This window comes from Dendrobates tinctorius, unplaced genomic scaffold (assembly GCF_039654945.1).
Source record: "Dendrobates tinctorius isolate UK_male_01 unplaced genomic scaffold, ASM3965494v1 ptg000035l, whole genome shotgun sequence".
In the NCBI taxonomy this organism is placed as follows: Eukaryota; Metazoa; Chordata; class Amphibia; order Anura; family Dendrobatidae; genus Dendrobates; species Dendrobates tinctorius.
Genome location: NW_027361703.1, coordinates 38,419,664 through 38,441,394, shown reverse-complemented (window position 1 = coordinate 38,441,394; position 21,731 = coordinate 38,419,664).

Below are 21,731 nucleotides of genomic sequence, written 5' to 3'. Positions count from 1 at the left end.
TGAATTGTGGATCTCAAAGAAAACTGATTGTGGGTTAATGCAAACTCAGGTCAAAATTGATGGTGAAAAACTGCCACCTTTCCAGCGTCAGTACCGTATTCCGGAGGACGCAATCCCTTACATAAGGGTAGCAATCAGTGAATTGGAGAAACATGGTGTTGTTGTGAAAGGTAATTCTCCATGTAACAGTCCTATTCTACCTGTAAAAAAGGAAGATGGCAGTTTTCGAATGGTAGTAGACCTGAGACTTGTAAATAAGTACACTCCCTCAGCTGCTCACCTTGTTGCATCTGTCCCTGAAGTTATGTCACAGCTGAGGAGTGATTGTAAAGTATTTTCTTGTTTGGATATTGCAAATGTCTTTTTCTCAGTACCCCTAACACCTGAATCTGCCCTCCGCTTCGCATTCACTTTTGAGAATGTGCAATACCTGTTCACGCGGCTGCCCATGGGATTTCACAGTTCTCCTGTGTATTTCCATCAGGCATTAGCTCAGATGTTAGAACCCCTCAGCTACGGAGACAAAGTCTTGCAGTATGTGGATGATTTATTGATTCAAACTGTCGATGAATGAGAACACAGAGAAACCCTTGAAAATGTTTGTCAGGCTTTACAAGAGGCAGGACTCAAAATGAGTCTAGATAAAGTACAATTGATGAAATCAGAGGTTAAATTTCTGGGTGTGTCTGTTTCAGCAGAAGGAAAGAAGCCCATGCATGACAGGGTTAAAGCTATTCAGGCTGTCCCCATACCAAATAACATTACTGAACTCAGAAAATTTTTGGGTCTTATTAATTTTTCCAGAGAATTTATTGAAGATTTTGCCAATTTGGCTAAACCACTGTATGATTTATTGAAAAATGCTGATGATGACTTTACCCCTGTAACTGTAGAAGGAGCAGCCTTACAGGCTTTTGAGGGATTGAAGCGCGCCCTTATGGCAGCTGCTGCATTGATTAACCCTGACCCTTCCCAGCCTTTCTACATTCAGACTCACACCGGTGATATCTCTATTTCTTCTGTGCTCCTACAAAAATGGCCCAAAGAAAGCCCAGAAGTGTCTAGCTAGTTGTATGCCCTAGGTTATTACTCCAGGTTGCTGACCCCTGTGGAAAAAGGATTCACTCAGTGCATGAAGCACCTACTGGGCGTGCACTGGACTATGAATCAAGTGAAGCATATAGTGGGATTTGCTCCTTTAATTCTACAAACCCAGCATGTCACTTTAAAAACTTTGCTGAAGGGAAAAGCTTCAGGTATTAATTCACAGAGAATGGCCCAATGGATCATTGATTTTGAGACTAGAGACTTACAAGTTGAAGTGGGTGAGAAATATCACTTAGCCCAGATGATGCAGTATGCAGGAAAAAGTCACGATTGTCAAATTGAACAGGCTAATGTTACTCCCTCTCCCTTCCGAGCAGACTTTCAAGAGGGAATCCCCTGTGCCTATGTTGACGGAGCTCGCTATTGGCATGAGGGGCATTATGTCACAGGCTTCGCTGTGTGGTTTCCAGCTAAGCCATTGCTGCTGCAGTATAAACTCCCTGGTCATTTCTCCGCTCAAAGAGCTGAGTTGGAAGCAGCTCTCCAGGTCATTCTCGTGTGTCCAGAGCCAATGAATATCTTCAGTGATAGCGCATATATCGTGTCGTCACTCACTCTATATCTTAATGTATGGGCCCTTAGGGGGATGGTTGATTCTCAGAACAAGCCCTTGCAGCATGCAGACATTCTAAAACAAATTGAGCAACGGGGTAAAGAATTCCCAAAATTATGGTCCTTCTGTAAAATCAAGGGACACCAGAGGTTGATTCCTGACCCCACATCCTTGGCAATGCATATGTAGATCACGCGGCCAAGGAGGCTGCACTCACAGGCGATGACAAATATCCTCAAGAAGTCATCGCTGCAGTCACTGAGAAACCCCAAGAGCCCCCCCTTGTCTTTTCTCCTCTGCAAGATCTCATAAAGACACAGGAGAAGGAGGGTGACTCATCCCTGTTCAATTCCCTCGAACCCCTGCCCATTGAGGGGGAGTGCTTGTACTACAAACGGGTTAATGATAGACTTGTGCCTTAAATCCCAACAACAATGATTAAGTCTTTGCTCAAATTTTCAAGCTAAAAAGGTGATTAACATGGTTCATATCAATCAGTGTAGACTTCTTAATTATTTTGCTGAGATTTCTGGTAAGGACTGATACTCCACTTTTTTTTTCTATTTCCTCCAGGTCAGCTGAAGATTTTCATATTCGACTCCTAGGACCATGAACCTATTGGATGACCAGGAGAAGATGTTTCACACTATACAGTGGGACTCTGATAGTGTGAGAGGGGGAGAAGATCAGGAAAATCCAGAAGACAAAGAATGAGAAGAAAAAGACCAAAAGACTTGACTAGACCAAAAGACTTGACTATTGTGCAACTTATTTTTTTTTGGGACTATTTGAATTATTATGTGTTTGTGCTATTTTTAGGGACTTTTGCCTTACACACACGTGCATAAAGTGCTGAATTACCTCCATATTCTTATTTTCAGTAATTCACCCATGAATATTACAGTACTGTATGTTGTACTCTGGATAGAGTACAAGAGGGGGACTTGTAAGAGAATGGTCAGCCATAATATACTGAGCGGCCATGTTGTCTCTAGCAGCCATTTTGTTGAAAGTTAGAGAAGATTCAACTTTTACAAAAGAGCTAATAAAATGTACTAAATGGAGGATGGAAAATGAGATCATGTCTCCTAGCAACCTCAGCCGATGTGCGTAGAGGAAGATTGGATCAATCAATAGGGTCACAGGTCACCAAATATATGGCCAGTATGCTTATACGTGATAGTGTGGTAGCGAAGTATAGAGTAGTTAAAATGTCAGGATGTAAGAATTTATGGACATAGATTGGAGACAATGATAAGATTTTAGGACAGTAGCCATAGATACCAATGACTTATGGGTTTTAGTGTTGCTTGGAGAAATGTTAATTAATATCTTCGTATTATGTCATTATATTCTCTGTTCTAAACCACGTTTCTGTAGATTACCATGAAAACTCCTCAGAATTATAATGTTAACGCCCTTTGCGGCAAAATGCAGCTTTCTTTGTTCTGATAATGTATAAGAAGCCCCTGTTACTGTCGATCGGGGCCATTCCATCGCCATCATGCCACTGTGCCTCACCATGGCCAGGGCACAGAGCCTTATCATCGCCAGACTTCCTAGCGAATCTCTGCCTGTCTGTATTCCTGTTTTTGCCCGCATATTCCAGCTCCTCTGTTATTCTGTATCTGTTTTGCCGTGTATCTCCGAATAAACCTTCAACCTCAGCTTCGAGAAGGATTGTCTGCAATTTTATCCGGCTCTTCCACCTCTCTCGATAAGAACATTTTCTTACAGTACCTGCCTCTGTTTGGAGTGTATCACCCGAAAAAGCCAGGTCAAATCAGAGTAGTATTTGATTTGAGTGCTCGGATTGAGGGCCCGGATCTGAACAACAAACTTTTAGGAGTGCTTATCCGTTTTCGTAGAGACTCTATTGCATTCACAGCAGACATCCAACAGATGTTCCATTGCTTCTTTGTTAAAGAGGAACACAGGAATTTCTTGAGATTCTTGTGGTTCAAAGATAACAATCCTTCCAAAGAGATTACGGAGTATCGTATGAAGGTACATATTTTTGGTAATAGTCCTTCTCCTGCAGTAGCCATCTACGAGCTGAGACGCACGGCTCAAGAGGTTGAAGCAGAGTATGGAACAGATGCCAGACTGTTTATAGAGAAAGATTTCTATGTGGATGACTGTTTGAAATCGATGCCAACAAATGAGACCGCGATTAGTGTTCTGAAAAGAGCCAAAGACATGCTCGCTGTATCTAACCTGAGGTTGCACAAGTTCGCTTCTAACAGCAAGGAAGTGATGGAAGCCTTCCCTCTTGAGGATCATTCAAAGGACTTGAAGAATTTAGATCTAGGCATAGACTCCCCAACGATGCAGTGGAGCCTCGGCCTACTATGAGACATAAAAGCTGATACCTTCACCTTCCAGGTTAACAGAGAAGATAAACCCTTTACTCGCAGAGGAGTACTGTCTACCATAAGCAGTTTGTATGACCCACTGGGGTTTGTAGCTCCTGTAGTCATCGAGGGCAAGGTTATGTTAAGAGAGTTCACCAGAGAGGTGACGAACTGGGATACTCCTCTTCCCACAAAAGAGAAAACCAAGTGGATGGCCTGGAGAAATTCCCTCACAGCCTTATCAAGTCTTCATATAATACGCTCGTATGTGTCTGTACCTAGTACCGAGATAGAGACACAAACCCTTTGTGTGTTCTCCGATGCTTCAATCAAAGCCATTGCTGCGGTAGCTTATTTGAAGACGATAGACACTAGTCAACAATGCCATGTAGGGTTTGTCATGAGCAGATCAAAACTAACATCGCTCCGTGAGCACACTGTACCACGCCTGGAACTTTGTGCTGCTGTGTTAGCAGTCGATTTGGCAGAACTCATTGCTATGGAAATGAATCTAGAAATTAAAGACTTTGAGTTCTACACTGACAGCAGGATAGTACTTGGGTACATCCATAATGAAGTGGGGCGCTTCTATGTCTATGTTAGCAACAGAGTGCTCAGAATTCGAAGGTCTACCTCACCTGAACAATGGAAATATGTGCCTACACATCTCAACCCTGCGGACCAGGCTACCAGATTTGTTGCTGCCAATTGCCTCAAAGACACGATTTGGTTTACAGGCCTTGAGTTTTTGTATAGACCATTGCCCAACATGACAGAAACGGCCTTGTTTGAACTAGTAAATCCACATGCTGATGTTGAAATTCGCCCTCAAGTGTCTGTGTTACATATGGAAACTTTGAAACGCCACCTGGGATCCCAGCGATTCAGTAGGTTCTCTACTTGGAATTCACTTGTTCGTGCCATTGCCTGCCTGACCCAAATAGCTCAGTCGTACAAGACAACCTCACCAACAAGAAAGGAAAGCTGCACAGGTTGGCATCATTGTAAACATGTCCACACAGCTATCGATCTAGAGCAGTCAAAGAATATAATTATCCGAGCTGTACAACAGGAAAACTACGCCAAAGAAATCGACCGTGTAACCAATCAAAGACCAATACCAAAAGATAGTGTTCAAGTGGAAAAAACAGTACCTGCCTACTCTGCAACAGAGGAGAAAGTGACAAACCAGCAAGCCTAACCTCCAGCCTGGCGATATAGTACTAATGAAAGACTGTCAGTCTCGGAGAAATGAATGGCCATTAGGTCTAATTACCCAGACATTCCCAAGTAAGGATGGAATCGTACGTAAGGTGGAAGTAAAAATAGGAAAACAAGGCGAGACCAAATTGTTCTCGTCCAATAAACACAATAGTGAGGTCGGCTGACATCAAGCAGGGAGTGTTCTGTCCAGCCATATAATTGCTGTCTAGAAGGTCTAGTCATTTCGATTATTACAGACATTGCATTTTTGTGTGTATTAATCCTTCATATATTTCATACTGTAAGGTAACAGCACCACCTGCTAGCTGTTTAATGCATAGATTCTAGTTTAATTTGCAATGTATTTTGGGATTGTTCCTGTTACATCATAGTCTTGATATGACACTGTGAGGGGAACAGCAGCCATTATTCCTCCATGTGTCTTAGGAGAAACTACACCATTCGTGTTCTTCATGCTTCTTAAACAGCATGCTCTAAGCATAGTTGGTAAGCACTATCTAGGTGTTATAATCCTGTGTTTATAATGTTTGTTGTATTAAATAGGTAATCATCAGCTATGCATTACCTCATGGTACCTATGTATTACCTTATGTTACTGTGTATTGCAGACTATCTGTATTTTATGCTCTGTGCAGTTATATATTCTGAAATGCTCCTGTTATTGCATCCTATAGTTTCACCCTTTCCTGTCACATCTGCAATCAATAAAAGAAGGTTACAATTTTACAGCCTCTTTTTCTTAAAGAAAACAGGGGGTTTAGCTACATGTCTCATTGCACACCCTGCCAACGTGTATGAGGACAGTATAAGCTCAGTGAGTCTGCCACTTGAAAAAAAACTTCATGTATACTCTCCTGCCCAGAACCCCAGACACAACCTGCCCTTCCTAACCTGCCCTTCCCCAAACTAGTAGCATTGCTTGAAAAAAATTACCGTCCTCTTACTGCTCTCCCCCAGTGTAGGCTTTGGGCTTTGAAGACTTTATTGTATTGTCATTTTTTGCATCCAGTAATATTTTATGTGCACTCAAAAAAAAAGATCTACTTTGCTTCCTTCAGTCCACTTAAAGCTCACTAGTATGTGACAACAAAAACAGCAACTGACACTAATGGATTTTAAAGCGAAATAAGTGAGATCTTTTCTCGTTTTCTTATAACTTCATGCTGAGATTTTGACCTTTATTAGTTCAAAACGCAATGAAAACTGCATACTAAGCTATTTTGCATCTATATTGTTGTTTAAAATGGGTTGCTGTGCTGGCATTGACAGGAAGAATAAATATACACTGAAATGCTTATTTTGCAGCCTGATTTTTCATATTCAAACGCTCAAGGTAAAGTAAAAATGCTTATATTGTCAAAGATTTATTTAAAATTTTATATAGTATTTTTGTTATTTATAATACAAAAAACAAAAATGTTTTTCATTTGATACATTGATACACTGAGTTTCTGGATGAACTGAGGATATCCTAAAGGGAATACTTTAACAAAAAATGTTTAATGTCCTGGATGGCTCCACTGCTGTCATTCTGTTTGTATGAGGCCTGTTATGTGGGTATTATTACCTTCTGACAACACACAGTGGGTAATATTCAAAGGCAGCACAGAAAGATCAGCCAAGTAACACACAGTGCTCAGCATAAATGAGTACACCTCCTTTGAAAAGTAAGATTTTATCTCATTGAACACAAGAACAATTTGATAAGACCGATTTTTGTAGAACATTTTTAACCCATAAAATAAAAGTAAGCTTAACATAACCTTAATTAAAAAATCTTCATGTTTTACTCAAATTAGCTAATGCGAAAATGAATATGCTGCACATCAAAAACTATTACATCTAGTATTTGGTATGACCTCACGATTTTTAAAAACAGCTCCAAATCATCTAAGCATGCAATAAACAAGTTTGGGACCAACTGTAACATTTATCTTTTTCTATTCTTCAATACCGACCTCTTTTAGAGCCTTGACGCTGGAGAGAGAGTGATGCTCAACTTGTCTTTTCAGAATTTCACGTAAGTGTTTCTCTTGGGTTCAGACCAGGAAACATACTTGGCCACTGAATCACTTTCACCTTGTTCTTCTTCTTCATGAATGAAACAGTGGCATTAGAAGTGAGTTTTGAATCATTGCCATATTGGAAAAGTGCACCAAGGGCATAAGGTGTTTGTAGCATCTTGTCTTTCAATACAGAGCAGTACATCAGTGAATTTATGAAACCATCAGTGAAATATAGCTCCCAAACACCAGGAGCACTCATACAGCCCTACATAACGACACTTCCACCATTGTGTTTCACTGTTGTCTTCATGCATTTTTCATTGAACTCTTCACTTTGTAATGCCAAACAGCTTGGAAACCACCAATTTCAAATCATTTATCTTGGTCTCATCACTTTAGAGTATAGAGTCCCAGTTATTAATTTAAATCATTTTTTTATTAGTTTTTTAACAAAGAGTAAGACAATACAACTAAAACGAATACAACATATGTTTTGCCATACACACCGTTAGATAAAACATTCATCAGATATTAAGTGTCCCCACCAGATATGGGAGCTTAGTACACCAATATGCTTTATAATAAAAAATGTTGGAGATCATTTATTTAATTCAGTCTTAATATCATAAGTGGTCAGTTCCGCCGACAGAAGTAATATTTAACAAACAACCTAGAAGGATGTAAAAGAGAGAAGATATAGAAGAAAAGGAAAGGTATTTTAGATAACTATCTAGGAGAATGATGGATGGGAAGGGAAAGGGGGGTTGGTGGGTCTCACTAATAACCTTACTAGTCTCTGAAGGCATAGCAAGAAGTTATATTGATGGAATGGTCTTTAGTTGTGATTACTTGTTTTAAGACTAAACAGCTCTCAATTGGAAGTGGAGGGCTGTTTCCCTACCAAATCTACATAGTCTATTGATTTATGGTATATTATCCATGGGGTCCAGAATCTACTGAACTTGTCATGTGAGAAGTGGGCGTAAGCAGCCACTTCTTCAATGTAATAGAGCTGATCAACCTCATGTGCCGAATTGTTCTGGCAACTTTGAGTGTGCCACTTTGGGGGGTATTAAGAGCTTGGCTGCCACCAATAAAAATAATAGCAAGGTTTTTTGTCTGGTTTGTGGTGTGCTGCTAGACCTGTTAAGGAAAATAAGGCTCAATTGTGGGGGTTCAGAAAGTGAGCATATCTTAGTGGTGATTTTCAAAACACTCCTCCAGAATGGCCTTATCTTCTCACACAACCACCATGTATGTAGGAACGTCCCAGTGGCCAACCCACATCGCCATCATGTTGGGGGAATGTTGGGAAACCAGATGTGCATTTTATCTGGTGTATTGTACCACCTTGTGATAATTTTGTAAGAGATTTCCTGAATTCTGATGCATTTGGATGGGCCAAATGAATTTTTATAGATGTATTCTATTTCAGAGACCCTCAGTTTGAGGCCCATGTCCTTCTCCCACATTGATACAGAGGCCCGCCTTAAAGTTATATAATCGGTTAAAATTGCTTGGTACATCTTAGTCAGAATGCCTTTGGGTTGCTTGAATTGTGCCAGTAGTGTTTCGAAAATAGTTAGTTCCCTGGTTGGAATGCCAGTCTGAAAATAGGACTCTATAGCATTTTTAAGTCTAGAAAAATGAAGAAAAGTGATCAGATGGTCAGTTAGAGTGACTTGCATTTTTGGGTGTGAGGGCAGCGCACCCTCTGTAAATAGCGTTTCAACTCTAGTTCTGATCATATGAAGAATGTCCATTGACCTTGTTCTAGTCTGGTCTAGGTAGAGCCCTGGCAGGTCCATGACTCTAGCTAAAGGAGAAGGGACGGGCATTAATAAAGGGACGGTCTTGTGCACCTCCAAAACTATAGGGAATGCAATCTGGTCTTGAGTGTTGAGTTCAAAATATGAGGTTAGTGTTTTGGCTATCTTGTCTCTAGAGGACTGATCAGACAGAAGGCATTCGTTTAGTTTCCACACACTACTTTTGGGCCTATGTCCTATAACTAATTGTATTATAAGTATGGAGTGATCTGAGTGGACACTAGGTGCTATTTGTGCATTTTTCAGTTCTGGGAGCATCAGAAAGGAGATGAAGAGAGAATCTATGCGGCTATATGATGACTGAACATGCGAAAAATAGGTAAAATCTTTTGTTGCAGGGTACAGGTGTCTCCAGGTGTCTACTAATTGCATTGAGTGTAGATTTGAAGAAATGCGATTTAGCGATTTTTTTGGATAGATTGGATTTCCCCGAGGAGGTGTCTATAGCTGGCTATAAGGGTGTATTTAAATCTCCTCCCAGAATTAAAGTCCCTTCTATAAACTGTTTAGCTTCTCGTAATACTTTGGATAGCCAGATATCCTGTTTTGTGTTGGGAGCATAGATATTTCCTATCGTAATTAGTTTATGGGCGAGTTTCCCTCTAACAAAGATGTACCGACCTTCACTGTCCCTCAGTACATCTAAAAATTGAAAAAGAATGTGCTTAGAAATTACTATCACAACTCTTGACTTCCTGGAAGATGAATAAGAGTGAAGCCAGTTTTAAAATGTTTCTTTAAATCCAGGCTTTCTCCTGTATGAAATGTGTCTTCTGAAATAAAATAATGTCTATCTTTAACTTTTTAACATGTGCAAAGACTTGTGACCTTTTAACCGCTGATTCAGTCTTCTCACATTATAAGACACTATAGATGTTGCTTATATCTGACCAATCATAGTGAGTTATAATAGGTAAAAAAACCCTCTATGTGACACAACATCCTCACCAAGAAGGCACTGGAAGAAGGAAAGGAAAGGATAAAGGTTAAAGGAAGAAAGAAGAACAATAATATTCTAACCATAGTTTGGGCTTGGCGCCCTTTTCCAAACGTTATATCCATATCTGATGAGAGATTATTCTCAACTAGGGAAACTTATTTATCTTAGCGATATATTAATAAAATATTCAACCTGCAAGTCAACTTTCACAAAACCATACAATTCTTTGATAACTTTCTGTGAATGAAGATGTAGGAGAGAGAGGAAAAAGAAACATTATACTCATCAAGTCCTCTTGTCATTTCAGGCCTTTTCTGGTCTATGAGGTCCTGCCAACATCTTCTTATTTCTCTGGCTCTTGGGTGCGTCAACTTTTTTCCATTGGTCTTGCACTGCTAGTCGTGGCAGTGGCAGATTGGTGATTGCTGACTAGTGATGGGTGAGTAGCATCGTTGCTCGGGTGTCCCCGAGCATGCTGGGGTGATCTCCAAGTATTTTGGCGTGCTCGGAAATTTAGTTTTCATCATCTCAGCTGCATGATTTGCGAATTGTAGACAGGCTGAATACAAGTGGGAATTCCCTAACAAACAGGCATTCCACACATGTATTCAAGCTGTCTAGCATTAGCAAACCATGCAGCTGAGGCAACAAAAACTAAATCTACGAGCAAGCAAAAATACTTGGAGATCACCCAAGCATGCTTGGGAAGACCCGAGCAACGAGTATACCCGCTCATCACTATTGCTGACCTCAGATCTGGAACCGAATTAAGCTCAATCTCACAGATCTTGGTAATATCTGCTGAGGTCTTTGCTGTAAATCTCTTGAGTATTCCAAATGGGAAGAGCCATTGGTACAGGAATCTCCTGTTCCTAAGGATATCCATAAACAGTTTCAGCATACGTCCCTTAGTTAAAGTTGATGGAACCAGATATTGAAAAATGTAGATAATGGAGCTCTTGTACTCCAATGTTTCTATTGTTCTAGCATTCTTGTAAATTTTTTCTTTGATGCGAAAGTCCAGAATTCTACATATTATATCTCTTGGGAGTTCTGTTGGTTTTGGTTTCAGTGCTCGGTAAGCTCTCTCAAGAACTAACAGCGGCCTATACTCAGGATCTAATAGCAAAGAGAATAGCTCCATCAGGATTTCTGTAGTGTCCTCTGGGCCAGTGGTCTCGGGTATGCCTCTGATCCTAAGGTTGTTGCATCTGTTTCTGTTTTTCATATCTTCAAGCGCTGTGTTTAGAAAATTGATATGATCCTCATGGTGTTGCAGGCCTGCTGATAGTTCTTTTGCATAAACAGCTCGATTAGGCTGTGACCACTCCAGCTTTTCCACTCTATGGCCTATATGTTGTACATCCTGTTTGATTTCAGTTAGGTGTTTTGCTAAAGGTGCGAGAGCAGATGTTAGGATATTTTTAATAAGGCCTCTGGGCCTTTGCTTGTAAATGTTAATTATATGCCCACTCAGTCTCTTGCTCCCCATATCAGAGAGATCTGGCCCACACTTGTCACCTCAGCTTTGCCTCCTTTTTCCGAGGCACCTTGGTTGTTTAATTTCCTGGTCGGTTTCCCGCTGTGCCAGCTATGAACGGTTTCCAGCATCCTCCTCGTCTCCTCAAAGAGCCGCCCCCGCCTGCCACACTGCCCAAGGTGTTCTCTGGCATCAGAGTCCTGCACCACAGGCTGGTCACTAGGACTGTGAGCCTCGAAGTGACCAGGCCCGATTGCGGTAGCAGGACATGCCGCAGCCTAGTGAGGGGAAGATTGCGACGACTCCCCCACCATGGATGCCCTCCAATTGCCACCCAGGGATGCCATCCACTGTCCCCCTACTTGGGGCATGTTCTGATGCCCTCTCCTCCACCAAATGGGACGTGGCTAGCCAGATGGAATGTACCCGGAGCTAGGAGGCATCTGGCGCACTCAGGTCACTGAGCACCTTTACAGGCCTAGCAGCATCTTAGCTTTACCAAAGCTCCCAGCCTCCACAGTCAAGCCAGCAGGCTGCAATCCTCCTACTGGTACCTCCTGTGTATCCAGGTGGGCTATATTTTGGACGCTGCGGTTCAGGATAGCATCCAGGGGTTTGATGCCTCGGATTGCTTCCGTAGGTACAGGAGCTCCTAGGTGTCCATCCTGCTCCTTTGGTGGCCATCTTGGATCCCTAGAATCCCAGTTATCAGCATATTTTTCATGTATACTATTAATCTTCAGTGTTCTGCACTGTTTCAGAGAGAACATAAGTAGATTGAAAGATGGATGGGGAGACATTTGACAAGTCCAATAACATCCTAGGTCTACTTCTCCCTACCCTGCTCCAGTTTATTAACAGGCCTATCTGTTTTTTAACACAGCAAGAGACCTGTCAATTAATTTGTAATGTTGCTGGGTCCCTGGTCAGCTTTTCAAACTATGCTTTCTCCGAAATGCTGTAGCATTTCATTTGTAAACATACCAATTCAATCGCATAGCAAGGCTCTCACTCATCCTGCCTGTGATGTGGGCAGCATTAGTCTAATGACAGGGTCATTTTAAAAGGTTATTCCCCCCCCACTTTTTTAATTCAATTAGTTATCCATACAGTTTCACATGTTCTGTGTAAATTATCATGGTTTTAGCATTTTTCAAAACCGCTTGACCTGCTATAGTTGACTTCATTTATTGTTTCAAAAATGTGACTATTGTCATCCATACAGTTTAACATGTCTTGTGTAAAATTACAGTGGTTTAAAATTGTTAAAAAATGCTTGGCCTGCTACAGTTGTCCAAATGTTTTTAGTTTCAATTAATAAATTAAACTTGCTTTCCAGAGACCTAGTAATTAGAAAATGTGTAAGGCATGTGGTAAGGGATGGGGAAGTGCTGCTGATGGTGCATACAGACACTGAGGACTTGGGGCAGGTGCGACTGCGCTTTTTCCTAGAGAACAAGAAGCATGGCCATCCACGACACATAGCTACTGCCCCACTTTGCAGGGAGGAGAGGGACACCACTTTTGAAGCAACACCAGTGTGAACAGGTGGTTGGTTGGACAGTAGATATGCTTCCAGCATGCTTGCCAGCACCACCAAGTTTTAAATATTGTCCAGTCTCACCAGCCAACAGTCTGGATCATTTATTCCTCACACTGATCCTCCTTTCTCCCTCCATGCTGAGTCCCAGGAGACCAGTGATCCCACACTAGGACATTCCAAGAAGCTCTTAACCCCTTCACACCGTAGCCCTTTTTCATTTTTGCCTTTCTGTTTTTCGCTCTCCTTCTTCCCAGAGCCATAACTTTTTTATTTTACAATCAATATGGGCATGTGAGGGCTTGTTTTTTGCGAGACGAGTTGTACTTTTGAACGACATCATTGGTTTTACTATATTGTGTACTCGAAAATGGGAAAAAATTTCAAGCGCAGTGAAATTGCAAAAAAGTCCAGACATGTATAGGTTGTTTTTTATTTAAATGGTGAAAAAATCCAAAGTTTGTTAAAAAAAATTGCGCCATTTTTCGAGACCGGCAGCGTCTCTATTTTTTGTGATCTAGGGCTGGGTGAGGTCTTCTTTTTTGCATGCTGCACTGACATTTTTAATGATAACATTTTGGAGTGGTTATGATCTTTTGATCACCTCGTTTACCGATTGGATTAATTATTTTTATATATCAATTGGGCGATTATGAACGCGGCGATACCAAATATGTGTTTGTTTGTTTTTTATTAACTGTTTCATTTTGAATGGGGCGATTGGGGTGATTTGAACTTTTATTTTTTTAAATTTTTTTAATACTTTCAAAAACTTTTTTTTCTTTTCACTTCCTTCATAAGTCTCCATGGGAGACTAGAAGCTGCGATGTTCAGATCACCTGTGTGTAGCAGAAATGCTCACTTGCTATAAGTGCCGACCGCTGTGCTGCGCTCATAGCAATCCGGCAATGACAACCACAGGGGTCTCCTGGAGACCCTAGGTTGTCATGCCAACCCATCGGCGAGCTGCAGTCATGTGAAACGGGCACCTATGGGTAGGATTAGTGGCACGCTTCCGGCGTGATCACATTAAATGCACCTGTCAGAGATTGACAGTGGCATTTAATGGGTTAACAGCAGCGGGTGGATCGCCCGCCGCTGTTAGGGGCACATGTCAGCTTTTCATAACTGCTGACATGTGTCTGGAAAAATGTGGGCTCAGTGCCGGAGCCCACATCCAAGGGAGGGACACGACATGTGCCGTACATGTATGGGGCATATCGTGAAGGGGTTCAAAACATAATTTCTTGATTGTGGCCTTTCACACTGCATGTTCAAAGAGGGAAAAGATGAGATGCTGTGCAGTGATGCACAAAACATAGAGCAGCCATGGTCACAATAAGATGATGGTGGGAAGCAAAAAATTTTATCTATGAAGGTAGATGATGATGAAACACAGTTTGCCACTAAGTTTTGTTGTTGTTAAGTCACTATGTCAGGAGGACCAAGGTGCGATGGTAGAAGATGAGGTGGTGGATGACAATGTCATCAACTAAACCTGGGAAGCTGGCATACAGAGCAAGGCCTGCAATGTTGAGGGGGAGATTAGCAGCATCAAAACATGCAGGAAAAGGAAATGGGGTGACCAGAGGGAGATGGCAGGCAACTGTTCCACAGAGCAACGACACTCGTAAATTTCTCTGTCAAAAAGCTAGGTGTTTCCCAGTCTGGGACTTATTAAATAGTGTCCTGAGTCCTGACACAAAAATTGGTCTATTGCAGCCTGTGCCCTGCCAAGATCAGCAAGGACCTGAGCACTAAAAGGCTAACCACTTCCAGCATGATCAGGCACATGTCATCTAAACACCCGGGTGACACCACTGCCTCTTCCACTGTGCTAGGTGCTTCACAATCCCCTGTTCATGAAACAGGTGCAGATGCCTTCCGCTCTGCACCAGTCCTTACACATTGAGACACCATGATCAGGCACTTCCAAAAAATTTCCCCAGCAAAGAGCTCAGCTCTCCTTTCCCCAGAACTTGGAATGAAAAAGAAAGTTTCCAGCCACCCGCCAAAAGGCCCAAATGCTAAAGAAGCCAATTTCCAAGCTGCTTGCCTGGGAAATGTTACCATTTAGGATTGCAGACAGGGAGGATTTCCGCTGACTAATGGCGGCAGTCGTCCCTTGGTACTCGGTCCCCAGCAGCCACTATTTCTCCATGTGTGGCGTCCCTGCCTTGTATAAGCATGTGTCCAGGAACATCACTCATGCCTTTACCAATGCAGTTAATGGGATTGCACACTTAACGAATAACATTTGGACAAGCGCTTGTTGCTAGAGATGCTACATTTCCCTGAAGGCACACTAGGTGAACATTGAGCAGGCTATGACTGAGTCCCAACCTTGTATGGCACATGTTTTATTGCGGCCAAGGATTTCTGACCCTACTTTAATCAGGATGTCCTCCACCACCAACACCAGTTCTTCCACCCTTCCTGCTCCTCCTCATCCTCCATCTCTGATTTTGTATCTCAGAGCATGTCGTCTACATCAGCCGGAAGCTGTAAGCTCTGCACCACTGTCTCAGTGTAGCGGCAACATGCATTGCTGAAACTTGTTTGCTTAGGATACAAACTGCACAATGCAGCAGAGTTATTGAAAGGCATAACTGACCACACAGATCTGTGGCTCTCGCCACTGAACCTACAACCAGGCATGGTTGAGTGTGATATTGGCCATAGTCTGGTTGTGGCTGTAAAGCTTGGCAGGCTCACACATGTACCATGCTTGGCCCAAATGCTAAACTTTGTGGTTCAGTGGTTTCTGAGAACTTACCCAGATTTTTCAGAGCTTCTGGTCAAGGTACGGTGCATCAGAGTCCATTTCCACAAGTTGGCTACAGCTGCCGCCGCTCAGACAGTGATGCAGCAGCGCAAGCAAATGCCAGCTCACTGATTGGTGTACGACATCGCCACCCACTGGAACACCACACTGCACATGCTGACAAGTGTTAGTGAGGAGAAGAGGCCAGTTTTCGAATACCAGGTCCATCACACTTATCGGTATTCTGGGTAGCTTCCACACATAACAACTGAAGAGTGGGCATGGCTGTCTGATATTTGGGCAGTTCTACAAGACTTTGAAGACAAAGCAAAGATAGTGAGCATCGATAACACCTTAATCAGTTCAATGATCCCACTTCTGTGCCTACTTATACAGTCGATGCTCACAATTAAAGCTAAAACTTTCCATGTGGACCAGGTGGAAATGGAGGAAGACATAAGACAGGGGGATTCTGCCCAGCCCAGCCTCATTTCATCTGCTTAGCACTGATTGGGTAACAATAAGGAGTTGGAGCTAAGGAAAAGGAACAAGAGCCGGATGCTAGCATAAGAGAGGCCAGTACCAACACAAGCTTCATCCTGACTCTCCTATGTGGATTGGCTGATGTGGAAGAGAAGGAGGAGGAGATGGTGAAGACAGAAAAGGGTTGGCGGTAGGGAGTTTGGCACATATGGTTGACTTTATGTACCACTGCCTCCTACTACAGATCATCTCCTCCTTTGGCATCAAAGACCTCGCCCTATCCTGGATCTCCTCATACCTTTCCAACCGCACATTCAGCGTCTCCCACACTACCTCCTCATCCCACCCTCTCTCTGTTGGAGTCCCCCAAGGCTCTTTTCTAGGACCCCTACTCTTCTCAATCTACACACTTGGCCTGGGGCAACTCATAAAGTCCCAAGGATTCCAATACCACCTTTATGCCAATGATACTGAGATACTCAGATCTACCTCTCTGGCCCAAACATCAACTCTCTGCTCTCCAGAATCCCAGAGTGTCTATCAGCCATATCCTCCTTCTTCTCCTCTCGCTTCCTCAAACTCAATGTGGACAAATCTGAACTGATCATCTTTCCCCCATCTCACAGATCTTCCTTACCCGACCTTTCCTTAACAATTGACAACATCACGCTTTCCCCCGTACCAGAGGTCTACTGCCTCGGAGAAACCCTTGACTCTGCCCTGTCCTTCAAACCGCACATCCAAGCTCTTTCCACCTCCTGTCGCCTCAAGCTCAAAAATATTTCCAGAATCCGTCCCTTCCTCAACCCTCAATCTAATAAAATTCTTGTGCATGCCCTCATCATCTCCCGCCTCGACTATTGCAACATCCTTTTCTATGGCCTCCCTGCTAACACCCTTGCATCTCTCCAGTCCATCCTCAACTCTGCCGCCCGACTACTCCGTTTCTCCCCTCTGCAAATCTCTTCACTGGCTCCCATTCCCTCAGCATATCCAATTCAAATTACTAATACTGACCTACAAGACCATCTACAACCTCTCTCCTTCATACATCTCTGAACTAATCTCCCGATACCTTCCCTCACGTAATCTCCGGTCCTCCCAAGACTTCTTTCTCTCCTCCACACTTATTCGCTCCTCACCCAACCGCCTCCAAGACGTCTCTCGAATAGCCCCCATCCCCTGGAATTCCCTGCCCCAACATGTCCGGCTATCAACCACACTCGGATCCTTCAGACGGAACATGAAAACCCATCTCTTCAGGAAAGCCTACAGCCTGCAATGATCCCCACTGCCTCCTCACCACTACTGGAGCTACCGCCTCACCATCACTGGAGCTGCTGCGACCCCCCAACCTACTGTCTCCTTCCCCACGAACGTAAGCCCGAAAGGGCAGGGTCCTCTCTCCCCTCTATATCAGTCTGTGATTGTTAGTTTGTTTACTGTAAGTGATATCTGTAATTTGTATTTAACCCCTTCTCCTTTTCCTGCACCAGGGAACCAATGGTGCTTTATAAATAAATAATAATAATAATGTGCCGCTGCCTTTCCTGTGACCCTCACATTTCATTCATCGTTGCCAAAAAAAGAGTACTAGTTGTTCACCCTGCTAGACCCATGCTACAAGAAGAGCCTTGCATCTCTCCTTTATAAGGCAAAGATGTCTACTAAAATGGTGCTATTCCAGAAGGCCGTTGTGGAAAATATGTTGAAAATATTCCCATCAGACAACTCTAGCACCAGGAGGAAAGCTTTCTTGCCCAACCAAGCCAGAGAAGCAGGGGAGATACACACCAGTTACTGCAGTGTATGTCAAAGGCCTGGGTCAATTTCTTGCCACCTTCCCGGCATCAATGCCCTGATGACCAGGTAGTTTTGACAGGGATAAAAATGTTTTTAAAGATTGTCAAGCAGTACCTTGCTGGCAAAACTAGTGTACTCCCTAATTCCACTGCGGTCTTCAGCTATTGAGTCTCAAAGCTGGACATCTGGCATGACTTGTCCCTCTATGCCTTGGAGGTGCAGTGCTGGCCTGCTGCTGGCATGTTGTCTGAGTGGGTTTTTAGTGCCACTAGAGAGGGTCATAGAGGGGGTCATAAAAGACAGTTGCTTTTGCTTGTCAACAGAAAATGCCGACAGGATCACTCTAATAAAAATTAACAAAGTCTGGGTTAAACCCAACTTTTCCACACTACCAGATGACAGCAGCACATAAAGTGATTTTAATCTTCAATATTTGAATGAAGTCCACCAGTTATTGCCTTCAAGGGACTATGGATGACTGGATGAACCTCCTTATATTCTTTCCTTGCTTTGCACGTTGTGCAAAGCTTTTATGATGGTAGGAGTACATCAACTACACTTTCAAAACATTTTAATGAGGCCCGCAAGTTGTTGCCTTCAATGGTCTATGGAAGACTGTATTTCCCTGTTTATCAGTTTTTCGAGATTTATCACTTTGTACAAAGGTTTTATGAGTACAGGAGTTCATCAACTACCCTTTCAAAATATTTTAATAAAGCCCGCCATTTGTTGTCTTCAAGGGTCTATGCCTGACTTGATGACCCTCCTTAGAATTTTTTCCTGGCTCTGCACTGTGTGCAGTGCCTTTATGAGTGTAGTAATACCACAAATACACTTTCTTAACAATTGAATGAGGCACTACATTTGGTGCCTTCAAGGCTGTATGGATAACCCTGCTTGTAATTTTGGCACTGCCTGGCACTTAGTGCAGACATTTTATGAGTGTAGGAGTAACACAACTATACTTTGCTCACAATATTTGAATGAGATACTACAGTTGGTGCTTTGAATGGTGTATGGATGACCCTGCTTATAACTACTGGAAGGCTTTGCACTTAGTGCACACCTTTTATGAGAGTGGAAGTACAACAACTACACTTTCTTCACAACATTTAAATGAGGCAATAGAGTTGGTGTCTTTTTTGCAGTCCTTGCTTCCTTCATAAACTACAATGAAAATTCCATTATTTAAAAAAAAATTCAATTTTTGTTTACATCAATTGTTATTATTTTTTAAATCCTTTTAAAATTTTGCCTTATACAATTCATTATACAGGCAGAAAGTTTCTTATCATTTTTTTTTCTGTAAACTCCAATTTCTCTTCGAATTTGAATGTTTTATTATCAGTCCTTAAAAGTGTAGTAAAAATGTAATACCATTAATAATAATAATAATAATAATAATTTTTGTTTATATAGCGCCAACATATTCCGCAGCACTTTACAATTAAGCGGGGACATGTACAGACAATAAATTCAATACAAGTTAAGACAATTCAAACAGTGACATTAGGAGTGAGGTCCCTGCTCGCAAGCTTACAATCTACAAGGAAATGGGGGGACACAGTAGGTGAGAAATGCTTGTTAATTCAGGTCTGGCAATTATAATAGGGATTTTCATATAAAGCTGCATGATCCGGTCATCAGCCCGTGTGTTTAAGTGCAATAGACAAGTATCAAGTGCAGTTATCATGTGCATGAAGGGTGTGGAGACAGATGAATAGTAGGGTGCAGACTCAGAATAATATTTGTAAGGAGGGAACAGGGCGAAGTTAGCTTGCTGAGTAGTTGATGTGGTAGGCTTGTTTGAAGAGATGGGTTTTCAAAGCACGCTTGAATAGGTCAGGGCTAGGTATCAGTCTGATCGTCTGGGGAAGTGCATTCCAGAGAGCTGGAGCAGCACGAGAGAAGTCTTGGAGACGGAGGTGCGAGGTTCGGATTACGGGGGATGTTAGTCTTAGGTCATTTGTAGAACGGAGGGCACGTGTAGGGCGATAGACAGAGATGAGAGAGGAGATATAAGGTGGTGCAGAACAGTGGAGAGCTTTGTGGGTGAGAGAGATGAGTTTATACTGGACCCTGTAGCGAATAGGTAGCCAGTGTAATGACTGGCACAAGATGGAGGCATCGGTGAAGCGGCTGGACAGAAATATGACCCTGGCTGCCGCATTCAAGATGGATTGGAGAGGAGAAAGTTTGGTAAGAGAGAGACCGATCAGAAGAGAGTTGCAGTAGTCCAGACGAGAATGAATAAGAGCGACAGTAAGAGTCTTAGCAGTTTCAAAGGTGAGAAAAGGTCGGATTCTGGAGATGTTTTTAAGATGCAGGTGACAAGAGCGACTGAGTGATCGGATGTACGGAGTAAAGGAAAGTTCAGTGTCGAATATGACCCCAAGACAGCGGGCATGCTGCTTTGGAATTATGGTTGAACCCTCCAGGGTTATTTCGATGTTAGGTAGAGTGAGGTTAGTAGAGGGGAGAAACACAAGAAGTTCAGTTTTAGAGAGATTTAGTTCCAGATAGAGCGAGGACATGATGCTAGAGACAGCAGACAGACAATCCTTGAAATTTTGAATTAGGGTAGGGGTGATGTCAGGGGAAGAAGTGTATAATTGGGTGTCATCAGCATAGAGATGATACTGGAACCCAAATCTGCTGATTGTTTGTCCAATAGGGGCAGTGTATAAAGAGAAGAGGAGGGGGCCTAGGACTGAGCCCTGCGGGACCCCGATAGTAAGGGGACGAGAAGAGGAAGAGGAGCCGGAAAAAGATACAGTGAAGGAGCGGTCAGAGAGGTAGGAGGAGAACCAGGAGAGGGCTGTGTCCTTGAGGCCTATAGAGCGGAGCATAGTGAGGAGGAGCTGGTGATCCACAGTGTCAAATGCGGCAGAGAGATCCAGGAGAATTAGCAGGGAGCAATGACCTTTCGATTTAGCTATTATTAAATCATTAGAGACTTTAGTGAGGGCAGTTTCAGTAGAGTGTAAAGAGCGGAAACCAGATTGTAAGGGGTCGAGAAGAGAGTTATCCGAGAGAGAGCGGATTAGACGGGAGTGGACCAGGCGTTCCAGGAGTTTAGAGATGAAGGGAAGGTTAGAGACAGGTCTGTAGTTAGCAGTGCAGTTCTGGTCCAGGGATGGCTTTTTAAGTAAAGGGGTTATGATGGCATGTTTAAATGAGGAGGGAAATATACCTGAAGAAAGAGAGAGGTTAAATATTTTAGTCAGGTGAGTGGTGACCACTGGTGAGAGAGACTGCAGGAGCTGTGAAGGAATAGGGTCACTGTTGCAGGTTGTAGGCCGAGCAGAAGCGAGGAGCTTGGAAACTTCTTCTTCTGAAACAGGCTCAAAGATGTCTAGTGAGCTTGAGGTGCGGCAGGGAAGGGGATCCAGGCACTGAGGAGATAGGGCTGAGATATCCTGATGGATGTGGTTGATTTTTTCTAGGAAATAAGTGGCCAGATCCTCACCGCTGAGGTTGGTGATGGGGGCCTGTACTTTAGGTTTCAGGAGGGAGTTTAAGGTTTCAAAAAGTCGTCTTGGGTTGTTGGATAGTGAGGTGATGAGGGTGGTGAAGTAGGATTGTTTGGCCAGATGAAGGGCAGAGTTATAGGTTTTGAGCATGAACTTATAGTGGATGAAGTCTTCT